We start from the raw sequence: 12248 nt of genomic DNA, 5'->3' as shown, positions 1-12248 counted from the left end.
TGCAATAGCAGCTTACTCGCTCACACAAAGCCGAGCATGAGAGGGGATTGTGACGCTATGAGCCGAGTACGTAAGTGTGAATGAGTGGATGTATGAGGTCGCAAGCGGACGGCTTAATGTATGAGTGTGTGTCCGTGTATCGCAGCATTATTGGAGGCGTTGTAACGCTGAATTAAAGCTAACCGGGTACTCTAAGACAGAGGAAAAAATTTTAATTTTTATTTTTATTCGAAAAAATTTAATAAAAAAATAAAAAGGCCCAAGATTTAACCAGACCCACAGAAACGGAGAGTAAATTTTTAATTCTCATTTATTTTGCTGGGGATTATTTTCAAATACAAAAAAAAAAAAAAAGGCTAAGATTCAACTGGAATCCAAAAAGAGATGGATGAAAAATTTTATTTTTTATTTTTAATCAACAAAATTATTTTTCTTTAAAAAGAGCCCAATCTCGACTGGAGCAAGAAAAAATGATTGAAAAATTTTATTATTAATTTTCAATCAACAAAATTATTATAAAAAAATAAATGGGCCCAAGTCTCAACCGGACCCAAACAAACGGATAAAAATTTTTATTACTTACTTAATTTGCTGGAAATTATCTTTAAAAACGAAAAAAATGCCCAAGACTCGATCGGATCCAAAAAAATAACAGTACAAAAATTTTTCCTTATTTTCAATCAGCAAAATTGTTTCTTTTAAAAAAAGGCCCAATCTCAACCGGACTAGAAGAAACTGATTGAAAAATTTTATTTTTATTATTAATCGAGAAAATTATTTTGAAAAAAAAAAATAGGGCCCAGAATCAACCGGACAAACAATGGACTTGAGTTCAATTTTTTCTTAATTTATAATTTGACATTCTACCTGTTAATTCACCGATAGATAATTCTAATAAAAATATCAAAATTATTCGGACTTGAGTTCAATTTTTTTCTTAATTTATAATTTGACACTCTACCTGTTAATTCACTGATAGATAATTCTAATAAAAATATCAAAATTATTCGGACTTGAGTTCAATTTTTTCTTAATTTATAATTTGACATTCTACCTGTTAATTCACTGATAGATAATTCTATTAAAAATATCAAAATTATTCGGACTTGAGTTCAATTTTTTTTTAATTTATCATTTGACATTTCGCTTGTTGATTAAGTGATTAATAATTTTAATAATAATATCAAAATTATCAGGACTCGAGAGCGATTTTTTTTTTTTTTAGTATATTTTTTACATTTTACCTGTCAATTAACTGATAAATAATTTCAATTAAAATATCAAAATTATTCGGACTTGAGTTCAATTTTTTTTTAATTTATTAGTTGACATTTTACCTGTTAATTAACTGATAAATAATTTTAATAAAAATATCAAAATTATCAGGACTCGAGAGCGATTTTTTTTTCAATTCCTTATTTGACATTTTACCTGTCAATTAATTAAAAAATAATTTTAATTAAAATATCAAAATTATTGGGACTTGAGTTCAATGTTTGTTTTAATTTATTTTTTGACATTTTACCTGACGATTAATTGAAAAATTATTTTACAGAATAATTCCCAGCAAAATAAATGAGAAATGAAAGTTTTCCATCCGTTTGGTTGGGTCCGGTTGAGTCTTGGGCAATTCCTTCTGTTTTCAAAAATTATTCCGAGCATAAGAAATAAGTAATAAAAATTTTCTATCTGTTCGTTTTGGTCCGGTTGAGTCTGGGGCCTATTTTCTTTTTTGAAATAATTTTGTCAATTAATAATTGATAATAAATTTTTTCAATCAGTTTTTTATCGTCTTGTCAAGATTAGGCTGATTTTTGTTCAATAAATTTTTGTTTGTTATTGAAAAGAGAAAATAAATTTTTTTGCATTCTTCTATTCTTGGCTCTGGTCGAGTCTTGGGCATTTTTTCGTTTTTAAAAATAATTCCTAGCAAAATGAATGGGAAATAAAAGTTTTCGATCCGTTTGTTTGGGTCCGATTGAGTCTGGGGCCTATTAATTTTTTTTTAAGAATAATGTTGTTAATTAATAATTGATAATAAAATTTTTCAATCAGTTATTCGAAGTCTGTTTGAGATTGGGCCTTTCTTTTCAAGGAAAATTAATCTTGGTGATCAAGTAATAAAAAATTTCTATCCGTTTATTTGGGTCCTGCTGCGTCTTGGGTCTATTTTTTTTTCTTAATAATTTAGTTAATTAATATTTAGAAATAAAATTTTTCGATTTATCTTTTTCGGGTCCGGTCGAGTCTTGGGCAATTTTTTTGTTTCGAAAAATAATTCCCAACAAAAAAACAGGAATAAAAGTTTTCTTTCCGTTTGTTTGGGTCCAGTTAAGTCTGGGGCCTATTTTCTTTTTTAAAAATTTTGTTGATTAAAAATTCATTATAAAACTTTTCAATTATTTTTTCTTGCTCCAGTCGAGATCAGGCCCTTTTTCAAAGGAAAATAATTTTGCTGATTAAAAATAGAAAAACAAAGATTTTCAATTTATTTTATTTCGGGTCTGGTCGAGTCTAGGGCATTTTTATCGTTTTCAAAAATAATTTCCTGCAAAATAAATAAGTAATAAAAATTATTTATCCGTTTGTTTGGGTCCAGTTGAGTCTAGGGCCTCATTTGTTTTTTTAATTAGTTTTGATGATCAACAATAAAAATAAAATTTTTGGATCATTTTTTCTGGGTCCGGTCGAAATTGAGCCTTTTATTATAAAAAAGTTAATTATGATGATTAAAAATGAATAGTAAAATTTTTTTATTCATCTCCCTTTCGGTCTGATGGAGTCTTGGGCATTTTTTTCGTTTTTAAAGATAATTTCCAGCAAATTAAGTAAGTAATAAAAATTTTCTATCCGTTTGTTTAAGTCCGGTTAAGTCTGTGGCTTATTTTCTTTTTTAAATAATATTTGATTAATAATAAAAATAAAATTTTTAATTAGTTTCTCTTAGTCTGTTTGAGATTGGGCCTTGTTTCGAAAAGAAATTAATTTGGCTGATTGAAAATGAAAACAAAATTTTTCAATTTATTTTTTTTTTTTTGGGTCCGGTCGAGTCTTGGGCGATTTTCTTCGTTTTTTAAAATAATTCCCATCAAAATAAATAAGTAATTAAAACTATCTATCTGTTTGTTTGGGTCCGGTTGAGTCTGCGGACTATTTTTTTTTTAAATAATTTTGTTGATTGAAAATTAATAATAAAATTTTTTAATCATTTTTTTGCTCCAGTCGAGATTGGGCCTTTTTTAAAAGAAACAATTTTGCTGATTGAAAATAAGGAAAAAAATTTTTGTACTGTTATTTTTTTGGATCCGATCGAGTCTTGGGCATTTTTTCGTTTTTAAAGATAATTTCCAGCAAATTAAGTAAGTAATAAAAATTTTTATCCGTTTGTTTGGGTCCGGTTGAGACTTGGGCCCATTTATTTTTTTATAATAATTTTGTTGATTGAAAATTAATAATAAAATTTTTCAATCATTTTTTCTTGCTCCAGTCGAGATTGGGCTCTTTTTTAAAGAAAAATAATTTTGCTGATTAAAAATAAAAATAAAATTTTTTCATCCATCTCTTTTTGGATTCCAGTTGAATCTTAGCCTTTTTTTTTTTTGTATTTGAAAATAATCCCCAGCAAAATAAATGAGAATTAAAAATTTACTCTCCGTTTCTGTGGGTCTGGTTAAATCTTGGGCCTTTTTATTTTTTTTTATTAAATTTTTTCGAATAAAAATAAAAATAAAAATTTTTCCTCTGTCTTAGAGTACCCGGTTAGCTTTAATTCGGCGTTACAACGCCTCCAATAATGCTGCGATACACGGACACACACTCATACATTAAGCCGTCCGCTTGCGACCTCATACATCCACTCATTCACACTTACGTACTCGGCTCATAGCGTCACAATCCCCTCTCATGCTCGGCTTTGTGTGAGCGAGTAAGCTGCTATTGCAGCATCTCACTCTCGCGTCTCCTCTACTTCCCCGCTCATTTTCATTTCTCGAATAGCGCGCTTCTGATTGGCTATCGTTTTTAATTCATAACTCAAATTCTATGGCCCAAAAAAATTTTTGGCTCAGGAACTTTCGATTCAGTATTTTTTTCTCTATCGACCCCAACAATTACTCCCGCCACTTCAGAGACACCCTGTATAGACGACCCACACCTCGTCAGAGTTAAAACTCGCGCTAAGCTCTTTCTCTCTATAATAATAATAATAATAATAATAATAATAATAATAATAATAATAATAATAATAATAATAATAATAATAATAATAATAATAATAATAATAATAATAATAATAATAATAATATAACTAATAACACATTAACAGCTTACTATTTAACAGTTTGCCGTCTAGTCTCTATTGGAGTAATATAAGTACAAGTAAAGCAGAACATAGAACATATAATAGAGGTCTGTTTCGGCAGCGGATAGGAGCAGTGAAACCGCATGATTGCACTGCACCAACCACTGCACCTATATAATAAACGAATGGAAGATTCTTATACATGCGACAAAGGTCACCCGAAATAATTTAGCAACGCCCTCTATTAATGCAATCTAATGTCTGTGTAGCGTAAAATTTCCGTGTACAAGTTGTAGTTGTAGTTGTACCTTTCTCTATAGCAACCCCTCTGTAGGGGTCTAGTTTATAGACCCGTGCGCTCGGAATTAGTATGCAAAGTTTGGTAGCTCGTTTAGGGGTCAACTGATATAATATAACGCAATTACCTGCTCATATATACACACATACAACTATTTAGTTATCGAATATAACCTCGATGTTTGTGAGTTGAGATTGTTATTCGAGTTGAGAATAGTAATAAAGCCACATCTAAAACATCTTAGATAAGCTTCTGCGTCACGGGTTCTATCGCCTATCACATTTATGTCCGCTCTCAGATCTAATATCTGGCCTCCGTCGAATAGAATCTTCTTCAGAGTCTCTACTTGTTATTATATCGTAGTATCTGCTGTTTCCCCATCCTCAGCTCTTTTGATGTTATGTTAACGCTATCGTTTTATATTGTATACTGAATTTCAATTCTCTTCGGTTCTTGCTGTTGACAGGGCAACAGAGCATGCTCCCGACCTAACATGTATTTCAGTATTTTATTTCCTATGCAAATCAACGATTAGCTTTTATCAAGTCGATAATTATTTTTAGTTTTTTTGTCCAAAAAAAAAAAAAAAAAAAAAAAAAAAAAAAATTAATTTCAAATTGAGTTTATAAAAATATTATTTCAAACTAGAATTTTTTTTCAAAGTGTCACGTTTTGATATTAAATGTAATTTTTATATTTTTCTTCTTTCTGCATGGGTTATCCCAATTAGGTCCTATTCCTCAATTTAGAGAACAAACATCCCAAAAAAAAGATTTATTTGAACTAAAAAAATTGATAAGGAAGATATCAAAATAGTCTTGGCTCAAGTAAAATTTTTCTTAAAACAAGAGAGTTTTTATCTAAAGTGATGAAAGAATGAAAAATTATTTTCTTTTCTTAAAAATTGATTTTCCTGTCCGTCGATGCTATATTTATTTAATGTTGAAAGAAAAAAACCTTTCAGGTCTTATTATTGCAATTGAGAATCCGAACCTGACAAATTCAACAATTCTATCTTTATTTTACGTTGGTTTATTCCTATAAAAATTTTATTTTTATTTTAATTGGAGTTTCTAAATTGAGTTCTAATTGGAGCTTCCTTATCAAAGATACTAAACCACGATAAATAAATTTTTTCTCAGTTTAAGAATTTTTCGACTCAAATAAAGACGATAAAGTTTTTAAGAATTATTTTTTTGATTCAAATTAATTTTTTTTTCCGTGAAAGAATATAAAATTCAAAAAAAGGATAAAGTACTCAGACAATCTTTAAATAATTGATTTTTGAATTATGATAGACCCAAGAGTGATATGAGCAAAGCTTGGGGAATTAATCCACACCATTACTTTACATTGGGTTTCACTAGCGCATCACTCCTTATACATCCTCTTATCTAGGGTTACATGTGTACACCTAGTATCTTTAACTCAATACCTGCTACATGAATCCTGATGTATTTTATATAAGATATAGACATAGGCATATAAATAGACATAGATATAGGTGTATACAGGAGGATGTATGTGTATAGCTAAAGGAAAAAGAGACATGTTGGCATATATATTTATGAGTAAAGAGACTTGTTCGCTCAAGTGTGCCGCTGTTGTCACTCTTGAACGTCATCCATCAATAAAGTATCCCGTCGCTCCTATGTACGTACGTATATATCCTATATATATATATATATATATATATATATATATATATATATATATATATATATATATATATATATATATATATATGTTATGTATGGATGTCGCAAGATAAAATCACCTCTTCTACTCAGCTTCTACCCAAGATGTCTATTAGCATAATGTATCAAAATTGCTCTTTATATCGATAATATTTTTTTAGAGCCATCAACAAAATCGTTTAAGAAAGACGACGTTGATTTTTATTGAAACTCATTCTGGGAGTAACTTTGGATTTTTTGGTTTTTTGTTAGGATAATTCAATGATACTGAAAATTAAATTTATTTTACAATTTTTAAGATTTATTTAGTGAATAATTAGTGTAAAAAATTTTTTGAGTTAAAATTTGAATAAAAACTATCGATGCAATTTAAAAAAATTTTTTTTTACGCTGATAAAAAATTAAAAATTCAAAAAAAAAATCTTACTTTTACATTAAACTATTATTATTATAAATTATTGGTAAATAAAACATAATATTATTTTATTTTCTGCATTATTTAAGTGAAAACTTAATAATAAAATTCATTATAATCATACTTTCAATTTAGTATATAATATATATAAACATATTCATAAATTATTTATGCATGAAAAAATATACGAAAAAGTCTGGCTACAGATAGAGTAATTTGTAACGCGAGGAGACTCGGTGAATAGAGGAGCTAGAAAAATTTTGTATGTGCATGTTTAATTTTGAAAAAACTAAAAACAAGTAATAACTGAAAATAATAAAACCATCCACGTAAAAATTCACCCAGTGAATTTTGTTAATCATGTATATATACTATTTCACCAGGATAAAAAACAAGCACGAACAAAAAACAGCGTAGTTTAATCGTCGGGCAATTAAACGGCACAGCAGTTCCGTGTCAATTACCGTGAAATTGAGCGCACCCTGCAAGGTCGTGCCCTCCTTCTCTGCTATTTTTTGCGGCTATTATCCAATCATTCTTCATCCATCAACACCCGACAAAATTACGAATAAATAAGTCATGAAGTTATAAAAATCATTATTGCATTTAATCTCCACCGTACACATTCCATAAATCCTTCTTACGCGCACAACTTTTCGTCCTTTTTTGACTCTCCTGTGTACTGAGAAAAGATAAAAATTTTTTTGATCAAAAAAATTTGTTTAAATGAACAATTTTTTGACAAAAAATTTAAAAATCTGTTTTCATTATTATATTTCAATATATTTTATATTTTGCCCATTGTAATAGTGAAATTAGATGATAATAAATTTAATTCAATTACAACGATACTAATTACGTAATTTTTATTAATATCGTATCATTACAAGCTATTTTTACAAGTCGGCTGTCAGCGCGGTATTAACAAAGAGTAATTCTTCTTAGAAAGTTATTACCGAGATTTCCTGTTCTTTTTAAAATTGCCATTCTGAGTTATAATAGATTTAAACATTCACACATTGTACGCGCGCACAACAGACGTAGACATATTTAGTGAACACAGACTCTTTAGCTCTCTTTCGGTTGCTAGAGGCGTCGCACAAACTCTGTTTATAGTTCTGGTTATGGTTCTTCTATACTATGTATGCCCAGAGTGGAGCTTTACTACTATACGACGTGTTATCGATCTCAAAATCCCAGTCGAGATTAAACTTGAGGGAGTTTATGTATAGATAGACAGATGTATACATAATATAAAGCCAGAAATTTTCCTTTCTGGAATCCCAACGGTCTTAACCGCGTGCCTTTCGTCTCTCTATGCCCGTCAACTGTTATCAAGTTTTCCGTTGTTATATTAAATACACATGGACACTCTATAATTGATTTCGTTCCGGGAATTTAAGCTAAATCTAATTTTGAAGGACTACTGTTAATCTGGGTGTCTTCAGCTGATGTCTTCATTGTTGATATTATATTAATTTATCCGAGGATATTTGTCATGGATTTTAAGAGAACTTTTTACATTTTATTACGTGTTATTTCAAATTAACTGAAAGAAAAAAAAAATTGACTTGATTTCGGAGAACAATTCTTGATCTAAAAAATTTTTCTTTTTTATTAAAGACGATAAAACTCTTCTAAATGATTTTATTGGTTTAAAATCTTTTCTGTTAAATCAAGTTATTTTTTTAACAGTTAACTTTTCATTTATGTTTTTAATATTTTAACTATAATTAAAAATACATTGAAAATATATAAATAAAAAAATTAATTTTTAACTACATATTATTTTTAACATTTTTAAAAGAAAAAAAAAACAAAACTTTAACAATAATAAAGTTATTTTGAATTTCATGCTCTTCATTTGACAGTCAAAGACTTCTTAATGTAAATTACATTAAAAATTTAGTCATATATACCATAAAACAATAAAAAACTAATCAATCGTCGTCACCGAAAACTCATAATATATATTTACATATCATTCAAAATTTATTCATATTAATGTAATCTCATTATTATTCCATAATAATTTTTTCATAGAGATGTTTATTACTCAACTTATATTTCATAAAATATATCCAATCAATGTTTTAAAACTTTTAAAATCACTCTCAAAATGAAAAAATAAAATTTTAATCTATCGATTACGTAGGAATATAAAAAATTTAGTCTGAAAAACTGCTATCGATAAGTTGTAAGTGATTTAGCGTTAAAATTTAAAGGATAACTTTTTTTATACATCATAAATTTATCCGTTGAATCGGTTTTCTTGGTGGTGTCAAAAATCGGCCGAGTTTTGAAAAAGAGGAAAACTCCGGAGAACCACATGAAAGATTATATATTACCATAAATCTAAATATTAAGACGATAGGGATTATTAATGAAAACCAAAGAATAATTTTTCATCCCCTTATACATAATGTCATCTCATCCCTTTCAGCCAGTTCCCTCTGGGAATGTCTTTATATTATGCAGTGTGAGGTAACCGCGGTAGCTGGATAGTGTGGCTTATATTCCTATCCAGCTAATGTAAGTACCGGCACCAGAAGCATCAGCATCGTATCACAGTGAGGCATATATATCCCCAGTTGTTACCTATGTAACTTATGAATATGTGCTAGTAGTTTGAGTTATCTCTTCTGTAGTGCACCTGCTCGGGTGGCTCTTGAGCAAAAAAACATAGTCGAGATCTAGTATAGTATAAATAACAAGTATATATAAGTGTAGGTACATATATACCCGATGATTTTCACCTTATGCTAACATACTTAGGGAGGTTTCATATTTTTAGATTAATGATGCGATCGCTTCAGATATTTTTATTTATTATTTACTTTTTGTTATGATAAATGGTCATGTTGTAACTGACAGTCCACTATCGTGCATGAATAGATATATATGTAGAGCACACTGACAATAAGATAGCCGGGATTATATTATCCCCTTTTACTTTATACTCTCGTGTGTCAAGTATTTTCATCGAGGATATCCTTGAATTCTTTAGTTATAAATCTTCCAATAGCTCGCTGGTATATATCGCATTACATTGTACATATATATATATATATTTATCTATGTATGTATGGATACGTATTATACATATATATATATATATATATATATATATATATATATATATATATATATATATATATATATATACTCGTCCGAGTAAATTGTCTTGCCGGGCGCTCACTCGTGAAGTTGAATCGACGAGTAGACAATTTATAGATTTTTTTTTTATTTAAACTCCTCGAGGTATTTCTTGTATCTTTTTTATTTTGAGGACACGGGAATAGAACTCTAAATGGAGAGCCAAGAAAATTTATAGAATAAAAAATTATTTTAATTAAAATATTGTGGCATGCTCATGATCAACTTTTAAGTTATTAATTACATATTTTTTACTATATTATAATTTCGCTGGTACAAAGTTTGTGAAAAAACAAAATAAAAAAACTCTTTTTTTTTTTTTTATCGTGAAACTTTTACGCATTTCTGTGGTACTCATAGTTCTCATAGGAATAATAATAATAATAATAATAATAATAATAATAATAATAATAATAATAATAATAATAATAATAATAATAATTTTATATAAGATTAAATAACTCGCGGGTAATAAATTTGAATTTATAATTGAACTAATATAAGAAAAACAATAATTATTTAAAGTCCTGGGTTTTTACTCACTCATTATGTTATATCATTCTGGCAATAGCCTGCGGTGATAACGTGTTAGTCTGACTTTGATATTATCTTAGTCATGTTATTCATGATGTGTATGACACAACCTACTGCAATGATAATAGTGAGAAAACAATGCCATTATTGATGCTTAAATAATTGAAACTGTAATAATATTATATAAAAAAAATGAGATGTAATATTAGCTCAATTGAAAACATTATGTTGAAATGGAGTTAGATAATACAATCTTAAATTTGTTTATTTATTTATTTCTTTCTTTCTCGTTTTATCAGGATCGGATGTTCGTCCTGACCTTAGCTCTTAAAGGTCGTAACCTAAATTTTTGGGATTTTATTTTAGTAGACAAATGTTTGGAATATTTCCCAGAGAAAATTGCTTTGAGAAATCAAATTTTATAAGTAATATTTAAAATTTCAGAAAAATACCACAATATTGAAAAATTAATCAATTGTCAAAACAAATAAATTTTTTATATTTTTCTCAAAATTCTTTATTATTAATTATAAGAATTTTATGAAAAATAAAAAATTTTATTAATGTCAAGTATCTGAAACTTGCAACATAGATTCTCAAAAATAATTATGATAAAAAATTGTAAAGTAAAATCTATTTATGATCTTTTGAATCTAATGAACAATTACAAGCATGGCCAATGAACGGTAACACCTCAATAGGAAACCAAGTAATCAGCCTTTTACTTTCTGAAAATCAAGTGAACCGTATCAATTGGTAGAATTACAAACATAACAATCAATCGGTCAGTCGGTAAGCGTATCATTGACCATCACAATACGAAAGTACTCACACAAAACATAAACATAAACATAAATAAATAGATTGACTGGCAGCAGACAGCGTACTGCATTAGTCATGCTGCTGTTGAACTAGTCAGACTCGTGGCCTCTTTGTCGCACTTATAATTCACAATATATACCCCATATATATGTATACACATACAAACATACATGCAGTAATACGCCAGGCTGTTTCTGTCTGATTCTAGTTACCGGACTTGGTATTACTGTACATATTTCATATGGTACGAGCAGATAAGAGTAGGGATATTCTTGTATATGTTTTGTATTTTTTTTATTCAGCTCCACTCGTGACTTGAAGCGCCGCTTACAGATTAGTAGATGCTGCCTTGCCAGTCAGACAACACGGATTTCGGTTCGCGCTTTTTGTCACTTAAATCGATATTTTTCTGCAAAAACCGAATTAATCGTTTCGTTCCTAATGAAATTGGTCCGTTGATTAAACAAATCTCGATAAATTAATTAGCTAATTAATTAATTTGTGTAAATAGATGATAATGTTAATGATAATAAATAATAAACTTGTAAAGTGTAAAAATGTAAAATCCGTGCAATAAATGATAATTTATGTTACATTATTGAATCAAGTAATAAATGATTCTGGAGTTACGTAATTTATCATCAAACCTGCAATTATTAAAGTGCGTCTTTTTAATCTATTGGTGTAATTATCGTTATACGGTACGTCTTGGTTGAAATATTTAACGAAGGATTTAAAATAGTTTTTATTATTATTTTAATTATTGAAATTCAGCCGTAACGAAGCGTTGTTCGTTACTACTATTATTATTATAATTATTAATTTTTTTTTTATTATCATAATGATGATATATTTTAAATGTAAAGTATGAATATTCAATGCGACAATTATTACCAAGTTGATTAACACGGAAACAGGCGCAAATGAATGCTTCAGCCGACATTTTCCAAGAGTACTTAACATAGCCGAGGTTGAAATCTTTACTTTCTCTCTTCGCTCACATTTCTCTTTCTCTTTTTATTCCGT

The 12248-nt window shown here is 28.5% G+C and overlaps 1 protein-coding gene across 9 annotated transcripts in view; it reads left to right on the top strand.

Moving 5' to 3' along the window:
* Glut1 (Glucose transporter 1) overlaps positions 1–12248 on the top strand; it is a 48113-nt gene that overhangs the window by 4519 nt on the left and 31346 nt on the right. For 2 of the 9 annotated variants that reach the window (XM_074240790.1, XM_074240793.1), the window contains exon 1: positions 11067–11923. The exons of 1 other annotated variant lie outside the window; for it this stretch is intronic. The gene's annotated coding sequence lies outside the window, so the exon portion shown is untranslated. Of the gene's footprint in view, positions 1–11060; positions 11924–12035; positions 12193–12248 lie in introns of those variants that run through there. 6 more of the 9 variants (XM_074240791.1, XM_074240786.1, XM_074240792.1 and 3 more) reach the window with 6 other exon arrangements.

This window comes from Cotesia typhae, unplaced genomic scaffold, assembly GCF_013202065.1.
Source record: "Cotesia typhae breed Kobodo isofemale line unplaced genomic scaffold, CoteBio_Ctyphae contig_33, whole genome shotgun sequence".
Taxonomy (NCBI): Eukaryota; Metazoa; Arthropoda; class Insecta; order Hymenoptera; family Braconidae; genus Cotesia; species Cotesia typhae.
This window is presented reverse-complemented; position numbering and strand designations above follow the sequence as displayed.